The sequence below is a fragment of the Centruroides sculpturatus genome, unplaced genomic scaffold (assembly GCF_000671375.1).
Source record: "Centruroides sculpturatus isolate CEXI.00-Female unplaced genomic scaffold, Cexi_2.0 scaffold984, whole genome shotgun sequence".
In the NCBI taxonomy this organism is placed as follows: domain Eukaryota; kingdom Metazoa; phylum Arthropoda; class Arachnida; order Scorpiones; family Buthidae; genus Centruroides; species Centruroides sculpturatus.
Window position 1 is genome coordinate 1,739 of NW_019385216.1, and position 10,853 is coordinate 12,591.

A 10,853-nucleotide genomic window follows, 5' to 3' on the forward strand; every position below is an offset into this window, starting at 1 on the left:
AAATTATATATTCTGTTAGATTATGAAAAGAGAGATTCTGAAGTAATATAAAAATTTCTAGATTGATTGTGGAACATGCCTCCCATATCTTATGCAAGATATGGGAGATATGTCGAGGCACTGCATCTTAGACTGGGTGAGAGCTCATAAAAGAGGTATAGTTAAGGAACAACAAGAAATTTTCATGTGGACTATTCAAATTTGCACATTTTTCATGAGATTTATAAAGAATTATGTATACCATTTTGCTTTTGTATCTAATATAGTTGAAAGATTTTATGTAACTAACCATTAACATGTTTATATTACTAGTTTTAATGTTAAATTAGTTTAAACTTCAGTAATTTGGATAAGTTTTCATTTTTGTTTCTCACTAGCAACAATACATAGATGGGAATAAAATACTTAATAGGCAAGATATGCTGTTTGTCAAAAAAAATTATTTTATATATGTAGAAAAGGATACTGTGTTAGGCATACTTTGTAATTTTAACTTTCTTTACTAGTCATACTTTAACAATTTTAAAATATCTCTCATTTGTTCGCTCTCAAAGATTATTATGCATCTTAAAAGTCTTGTTGTTTTATCTAAAGTTACATTTAATAGTTTGCAGATAATTTTATCATTAAGTTTTAATACATAGGCAATTACAAATAATGTTGATCTTTATCCATGTTTGATTTTATTGTTGGATTTTGTGAAAGTGAATATAAGGATAAAATGTTTTTAAATGAAATAATGAAGGTCACTTTATAAAGTAAAAGTGAAAACTCTTAAATTGGGAGTGATATTTGGTGGTGAAACATGTTTACAAAATTTGGTCCAATCAATAATTAGTTCTCAAGAATGTTTTTCATAATTTTTAATTTAGTTAATGTGGTTTAAAATGTCCCATGCTTAATGCTTTTATTTATATAATGAACTAATTTGAAATGCCTTGGTTTGGTATTTATGTGGATAATTAAATTTTTTTATTTTTATTTTTTTTTTATTTAAACAAAGGAATTGTTAAAAGTTAGGTTTTAAATACACCAGAAAGCTAGCTAATGAATATTTTTCCTTTCTTTTCCTGATGAATGTAGGTCAGACTCTGAATACACGATAAGGAATATACATGAGAAAGTTATATTAAGCCACACAATTACATTTTAATTTTCTTTTGGAAGAGATTACTAGAAAAATTTTATTCAGAGAGATGCTGATTTTGTAAAATGTAATTTTTAACAAAGAATTAAAATGTTGGCCCTTACAATGTAAAAAAGCAGTTTTTCTTGGTGAAATCTTTTTATTTTCTTTAAATACGAGAGTATAAATAATATAAACTAATCAAATCACATATTGTAATAATAGAAATTAAACTGAACGAACAACTTTGGGAAAAATTGAGTGCGTCAGTTAAAGTGTGAAACTTTTATGAAGGAATGTAACATTCTTTTCACTAATTTCCTGTTTGGATTTTGTTTGAAGGAAGTCACGTTACTTATAACTGACTTTGCTACAAATTGAAATCTGAAAGATGACTGTGAAACCTGTTCAGTGAGTCTGTTGTTATGGAGATTATTAGCTAGTGCTTCTTTATAAGTAATTCCTTTTTTATAAATTTAAAAATAATGCTGAGTTTTGTTTTTGTCTTTGTCATGTTTATTTTTAACTTGTGTTAGATAATTTTATCAGAAATTCTAAAATTATTTTTATTAGAAATTTCAATAGAAGGCTGTTATTAAAATTATTTTATGACAGATTTCTAAATTATTTCTTTAACTCCATACTTTAGAATTAAGGTAATAAAATTCATAGTTTTTTGTTTCACTGATTATTTATCGTTTCTGATGAGCATAAGTTGGTGATTGCCTATATCATAAATTTCTGTGCTGATCTGTTTATGTTGAGGTCTTACAGATATTTAAGATCCTTCCCATAACTTCCTTTACTTTGTCTGTATTAACAAATTCTTATACATTAATAATGCATTATATTAAGCTGTAGTTTTTACCAATAATAAATTTTTATTCTTTGATGCACAAGAGAATGAATGAATTCATTCTAAAATCCAAAATCAAAGCTGAAACTGGTAACTTATAAAATCAAAATGTAGAGAAGTGTGAATGGTTTTGATTTTACAAATGAACCCCTATGACATTAAGGCAAAAGTGTGTTACATAACTAACTGTTAAAGCTACTAATATGAATATGTTAATGTTAAATTACATTTAAGAAGCCTTCCAGCTGAGTATTAATTAACTTCTACAATAACATCTTATCTCACTGAGAATTATTTATTAACTAACATTTTCAACCTGTTCTACAGGTCATCTTCAGGTTTTTAAAAATCATGGAACATTTGATAACTATTTTTTGTATAGAAAAGTTAAGAACACATTTAAAATACAAAATTCTTTGGAATATTGAGCTATTTGAATCCAAAAAAATAAAATAGATAAAAAGAAAAATTACATTCACAATATCAGTTTTTGATTGTATGGACATCTATTCTTTAATAAGTTCTTTTGACCATACATTTTCAGACTGTGGATAATACTGTGTGATCCTTATAGTTTTATACATCTGCCCAAAAGTTTACTTCTATAAATTTCAACTTTTTCCAAATTCATTGCTATTTTTAGTGAGTGTACCAGTTTTATAATGCTAGCTTCCTCCCATTCTACCACTAATCCTTTGCTTTGTGCCATTCTAGACAAAGCTGTACAATACTGCCCATTCTCTTTAAGATATTTATTAAGTTTTGTTTGTAACCCCTATGTATTCTTTCTCCCAACCCATTTGTTCATTTTTATACGGGAACCACACGTGATTCTTTTGTATATTCCTTCTTGGTCAAATGGGTTTGGAGATTGTTAAATATTCCAATGACAAAAGACAAATTCTGCCTCAATGAATGAAAGGGATATCTTTAATCTTATTAAATTGTAGGAGTAACTCTTGCATCTTTTGACAAATATTACTCTTTCCTAGATAAAATGTCAGCACAGATCTCTCATAGCATATATATAACAATATGAAAAAGGGGATAGACTCCATGCTAAATTATGGAAATAATTCCAAATTGAAGCTATGTAGTTTCACCGATTGCACAAGACTCAATTTATTTCCAATTTTGTGTTGTAGCAACAATTATAAAATTCCATTGCACTGATTAGCAGTGAATTGATTTGTTTGATTGCCTGAATCACACGAAGAAAATTTTTGATTTTCCATATCACTGTTACAACAGATATTGTTTTGATTTGCTTCCATTTTTTTTAAATTTTTTTGGGTGACAGTGTCTCATGATATAATTAACTCCAAGTGTTGCTACCTGATAAAAATATTCTATTAAGATCAGTCAATCAAAAATCATTATTTCTTACTACAGTCCATAAGCAGAATAATCTTTTATTTTCATATTAATACAGTAAAACCTCTAAATTTTGAATTATAAGGAACAAAAAAAAATGGATAGTTTGGTTTATGGAGAGTTCTTCATATGGAGGTGTGTGTGTGTATATGTATATATATATATATATATATATGTAATTCTGCAATATATTTAAGCCAAGAATATTTATTTGAATCATTATTAGAATGACATGTGATGCTGTAATAATAATTTAAATAAATGTCACTAACTTAGACATCACTAAACTACCTCACTGTCTACACTTGAATGTATTCAAAAGTCCAATTTAGCCTAATATAATGAATTATCTGTAGGAAAATATCTACAGGAAAATTTAGGTGATTTGTGAATAGATCTTTATTAATGTAAAAGATTTCATTAGTTTTGAAAGTGAAATTCAAGTTGGTTGCCATGAATGAAGAATTCTCTAAATACAAATATGAATTATGAGAAAATCACTATTCTCCAATGAAAACTAAAGAATAAAACAGTAAACTTTAGTTACTATAACTTTTCTTCCTGCTACGACATAAAAAAACCACTAACATTTCCACCAGGTGCAGAACATAATTTTAAGCTGCTCAATGCTTAAAATTTAGCAGAAAAGCTGTTAAATCTGGCTTTAAAGCCAGATTTAACAGCTTTTCTGCTAAATTTGCAACTGTGATGTCATTGGCTTGCTTTTTATCTAGCCACATTAAACTCACTTAACTGGCTAACGTGTCAAAAGAATTTGCAGAATTTAATAGATTGACAAGAACTTGCTGAGAGTGACTTTAGAAGTAGAAAAATATCTTATATAAAAGTTCATCAGACTGACAATCTAGTTCCACTTGAGAAGGAATCCGAGAAAGAGAAGATTCCAGATTAGAAGTTTTACTATATATTCATGCAAATACATAAACATTTTAAATTAAAAATTTTAGTATAATAATTTTAAATTCACGTGAACAAAGCATAAATTAATTAAACAAAAAGAACAGCAGAAATACAATACATAAGTATTATTTGTTACATGTAACATATTAACTATATGAATTTTTTGTCAAATATAAATAGTGTTTATATTTTAGTGGCAGAGCCAGAAAAATGTCACAGGAGGGCATCTTAATTAATGTAAATTATTATTTAAACTGAGTCTGAATGCATAAATTAAGAGTCCAGATAACTGTTTAATAACTGATGATCTCTGGAGTTTTTACAATTACATTTTGAGATATATCATAAAAGAATATTTTAAATGCATCGTTTGAAGCCGAACATATCTGTTTAGATGCGGACGACATCTACGAGGTTTGAAAAAACATCAGCAGCAGCCAAATGACACGTTTTTACTTAAGTAGCAAATGGCAATTTGTGTCATTTAATTAGCCAAAACATAACCCAATAATAAATCCAGTTTATTTGACTAGAAACAACTTAGTTTAATGTGGTTATTAAATGGTTACATTAGTTAGTTATAAAAATTTAATTGTCGTCTGCAATAAAATACTTTATTTTTTGAAATTGAGAGATTATAAATGTAACTTCATAAAAATCTTCGAGTTTTGTTCCAGGAATTTCCAGGTTGGAAATCCTAATGAAGTCAAATGAACTATTTAGTTAAATCTTTTTGAACCTTCCCACTGGTGTAGAAGTTGCATTTTATTATAGCATTTATATTAGAAATATGATAAATTCACTAGCTTAAAGTTATCAGATATTAATTTTGAATTTTAATATTTGATACTAAGTTGTTTTGTATTACTAAAATTATATCCAATGTAGCATTTTTTAATCATCATAAATTTATAGCTGACACTAGCTTGGACTATCTTATTTGAATAAGAGTTTGACAGTAATTTTATCATTTGATAGGATAATTATTTAAATTAGCAATTGTGTTTAAGTATTGCAGATTTTTTTTCATTATACTAATGAAAAAATATTCATATTTGAACCTATTGTCAAATTTAAAATGTCAAAAGACTTTTATAAGTAAAAAAGAAAAAACGAAAAGGTAGATGCATTAAATAATTCTAGCCAGCTGGTTACAATTGCTAGCAATATAAAATTAAACAAAAGTTTGCAATGTAGACCAGCTGTCTGAAGCTGCTGCTCTAATTAGCGTTTTATTGTATTTTTCAAATAAACTTCTAAAGTTTAATATTTTGCATTAACATTTTTGTCTTGTATTTGGTAAGTGTAAAAAGATCACTTTTTGTATTTCTTAAAGGTTTTTTAAGATGTTATCTAAAGTACGATTGAGTATTTTATAAATTTAATATTAAAAAAAAGCAATTTATTATTACTACCTACAGATTAAAATGTAAAATGTCATTGCTTGATTAGTTTAAGCACTGCTACACCGTCTTATATCTAATACTAAAAAAAATTGTTATGGTATTTTTTCAGTTTAAATTTCAAAGCTTTTCATTTGACTAGCCTAATATAAACAGTATTATTAATGCAAGAAAAGAAATAACTCGTTGCCAGTTTCCAAACGTGCTTGTATTATACACATTTTCTAGGCAAGAAATTGGTCAGTTTCAAAAACAATAAATTCCCACTGTTGTTATCTAATTGGTTTGTGGAAAACTCATTGAGTGGTCTTAAATCAGACTTTTTTAAATCATGTAGTTTGTGTCATAAATCGAAATTTTGTTCCCAGAAATGCTTTTTGAACTGTGTAATACTGCAAAAAGATGGCTGACAAAGAAAAATAACATTTAAATAAAGCATTTAGATAATTTATGGAGTGAAGACTACATACCAAAAATAAACCTTCATGTTAATAATTCCAAACATGCTAATGGAAATAAAATTCAACAAAAAGTTACACAGAAAATTGCCAAATTTTTCAAGCTCATTTTCAGAGACATTCACTATAAGAACATTGCTATTGCAGGGAATCAATTGAAATAGAAAAACATTTCTACGGTTTAGTGTTCTTGTGACTTTTATGAAGATCCGATTACCATAAACAAAAGTAAATGCAAGATGGAAATGACTGACTTAAGCCATCATCATGGCAAAACACAGAGAAGAATAATTACACATTTTAATGGAATTCAAGAAGTAACTTTTTTTTTTTCCATCTATAACTTTATAAATGGAAATTTATAAACAATAAAATTCTTAATATTAAATAGGTATATCAAAGAATTCCATGAAATAATTTCTGAAGAAAGTATTTTGTGAATAATTTTATTGTTTTTTTTTTTTTTAGAAGACTTAATTTAAAAAAGAGGAAAAGGAGAATGTACTAAACACACAGCTCTTCATTTGATGGAATGAAAACTAAAATTTATTCAGTAGCTTTCTAAATACATTCAATTAGTATAGATGGTTATCATCCTCAATAAGCATTTTATTGGCATATACAAAAATCAATAGTATTAAGTTTTGTATGAAGTTTTGGATGTTATTTATAGTAAAGCAAATTGAATAAATCATTTAAGAGATGCAATTAATTGAAGTTGTCATTATATTAAACTAAAAGGAAAACAGAGAAGCAATTTGAAAAACTGGCATTAAAATTGATTCAGTCAAATGCAAAGAACAGTTAAAGACACAATTATATAGCCAGAAAAATTATTTCATCACTTTATCCTTGCTAAAACACATAAACAACATGGCTCCTTAATATTAGTGAAACATACCATAAATAAATATATACATTCATTTATTTTGAACTTGTTTAAGGAGAAGAAAATATTTAAAATTGTCATTTTTCTGAATTTTATTGACTGAGAAATTAAATATTGACTGGAATAAAAATACTACACTTTCAAGAATGACTTTATCTTACTTTTTAATTTTGTGTGATAAAATTTAATGAATAAATTAGCTTTAAAAGATAAAACTTAATCTAAAAATTCGTCTGATATTCTCAATTTGAATTAAGTAGTACAGTAGAGTCCCGCTAGTCCGAACACTGCTAATCTGAACATGTTTCAGTCAGTCGAGAGGAAATTTTTTAGCTCGCAAAATATAAGTTTTTTGTATTTTCCAGTTGAATTTAAATGGTATTAATAATACAAAACGATTTAGAATTCCACAACAAAAAAATTGTATATTATTGTAGTACTGTATTAATACTGTGTAAAATTAATAAATCAGTGTTTGGCATGGCCTATTAAAACAGCAGATTACACTGTACTTACACACAAAAACAGAAACAAAAGTCATTGATGGTGTTGGATCTATATAAATTGGACCTGTTTTACTGCTTGCTTCTGCATTATTTTAATTATTTGGCTATTCCAAACAGGGCTTGGTCCCAATTAGTTCGGACTAGCGGGACTCTACTGTAGTTAAATTTGTTACTTTTTGTTTTGTGTTAGTCGAATGAATTTATTGATTTATTCCCATGTTGTGAAATTGTATGGAACCACGTAAGTTTTGAAAATATAATAAAGATTGTTTTCTTATAAAAGTTGTTATAACAACAATTACAGTAAATACTCATAAGCTTTTTTGTTTTTCTAATATTTTATTCAGTTCTGGACAAATTTCCTGATGACATTTCTATTATTCTGAAGCATTGTCCATGGAAAAATAAATTCAATTTTTAATCCTTAAGATGGAAATTGTTTTGTTACCATAAAATTAATTTGGATTTTAACAGCATGATATGATTATCATTATTATTAAATAATATAAAACAATTTTATTTATTTTATGCTAATTTTGATATCACCCAACATTTTCTTATTGCTAGACTTTGACATTATACATTTTTAAAAAATTTGAACTAGGTAATGTGTGTAAATTCTTGCTGTATGACACAGTTTACAACAGAATATTATACGTTAATTATATGTTAAAATATTCTAAAAATTGTATCTATATTGGAAGCAAGAGAAACTTTTCTGTATATTTAAGATTTGACAGAATTCTAAATTAAATCTAAATATTTGAAGGTATTTTAGTGGAAAATTGAATTTAATACCTATATAGAAATACTTTCGTATTGGAAGCTATCTCTCTAATCCAATCATTATAATAATAGTCACTCATGTTTCAGTCCACATGTTTTTGTATAAAGATTTGAATTAAATTTATAAAATTTTTTCCCATAATCTAATAGGACAGTACAGATTGTGATGTCATTCCTGTTCCTACTACTACTACTACTACTAATTGCTAGTTAAAACACTCTGCATGTTGGTCTTTCCTTAACCCAACTGCATAGTCTGGTAATGTGCCGATACTTTGTGTCAATCAATAAATCTGTCAGTTAAATTTACTGAATTTTAATTTATGTAATAACATTTAAATGAAAATAGTTTAGTAAAAGGAAAAATATTTGTGAAATTTTCATTTTAAATATGTATTGCAATTTTTATTTCAGTTTTTTTTAATAGACTGCCAACCCACAAATTTCATTCAATTATTCTTAAGAATATAATTAAAATTCTTAAATTTAATTGACCTTACAGTTAGCAATATGGAAATTAATAATTACAAAAATTAATTTCAGAGAATGCAATTACCTTTTTTAACAATCAATGTAGATGGTGTTTGTTTGTTTGTTTGTCAAATATTGGATATAACTCTGCATTGTTGTTTGATACATTTTGTGGATAAAATTTCGTTAAAATTATTTAAATTTAAAATATAATTACTAGTTGCCTAGTTCAATATTTTATCATCATCAGTCATTTTTAAGAAATCTGTCTAGAAACATTGAAAATTAAAGTCTATTTGTATTGGATTGAGTACTGTACTTACACTATTTTTACACTATTTTTAATCTATATTGAAAACTGTTTGTCACGATCTCAATATAAAATATTTAATTTGGTAATTGTTATACACATGTAACAGCTCACTTTTTATACCCAGTATACTCCACATACAAGATACTCATATAATAAACAACTGCAAATGTGTTAATCTTTTTGTTGCGGGGAAAGAATTTAAAATGTTTAGCGAGTACAAATTTTTTAATAGTTCAGAAATATTCTACGTACAAATTAATTCTTTCTTTACCTTCAAAGTTTTCATACAAGCTGAAAAATAAATTTTACTAATTATGGATCAGGTTATAGTATTGATTGATCCAGAAATACTTCATAACTAAATAACGTGTTTTTCAATTTCTGATGTAAATAGCAACATTTCTTCTGAATGACAGAATGAGCAGGTGAGAATATCATCCAATATATATATATTATTACCATTCTTAACATGCATGCATTTTGGCTTTAGCTCCTCTTCATTACATGCTATAGTGATGTTTATTATTAGTTAGTTTTCTAAATTTATAAAATATTTCTCAATCAATCACTAAAAAAATAAAACTTTTCAAATGCAATAGAATTTGAAAACTTCCTAAATTCAACAGTTTGTATTTAGTATTTTATTGTATCAGTTTCTAAATCATTTTTAAAATCATTCTTAGTAAGTTACAATGATTATAGTAGTACATGAAAAAACATAAAAGCTGTTTTGTTATTTATTAACTTCACTCGCCCAGATTGATCAGATTTATGACTTGAATTATAAGCCTTCTTAATTTTATTTCCTTTAAATTTACTTTCTTGAATTGAATCACTGCTTACTGCCATTTAGCCGACATCTTATTTAACTTACGTAGGAACACTATTTTGTAGATTAAGAGTAAGGAAAGCATTTCAGTTTTATTTTAAGTAGTATAGATAATTCTTGTTTAACTGGATAGATACAGTATTTTTTATAATGTCTTAAATATCTTTGACATTTACAATGATCTAATATGACAATTCTATTGATTAAATGCAAATAAGTCTGGTTTCCAAAGCCAGGCAGCTTTGACAAATTAAGCATTATCAATCCCTTCATTAAACATCAAGAAGAATGCTTATCTGCATAAAAATATTGTTACTATTCATTTTAATACAGAACCAAGCCTACGAAACTCTATAAATGATTTAAATTCAAGTATTGTTTATAAATAACAATATTATTTTAAATTTGTATGCAGGATCTTATAAATATATAATTCTTCATGGTTCTCTACATTTAATATTTATTTTAAAAAATAAATATTAAAAAAAAAGTTGTTTATTCTGTTTCTTTGAAATTACTGAAAATGTCATCAAAAATTTTATTTTGTTTTAAAATTTGCTTGTTTTGCTTCATATCTTGTTGAATTAAAATGATATATAGATGTTAAATAATAAAACAAAATCCAAGCAAGCAAAGTTTAGATAATTTTAAATATCATTGTCTTCAACAGATGGACTTCAGCATTTTCTTTGTGGTTTAAAAGGCCGAGTTATATAGAAATGTTTTATCTTGAGTCCACTATGGGCTTTGGATCCAATTAAGGTGTTAACGGACTGAGAGCATACGCTTTCCTGCGACTGTCTCGTTAACTTCATTTGCTCTATATTCTTTGTTTAGATCATATCTTTCTTCTAAATTGTTCTCTTGTCGATCAGATAGTATCATTTGGTAAGTATCTCCTTCAAAAACGCAGTTTTTATC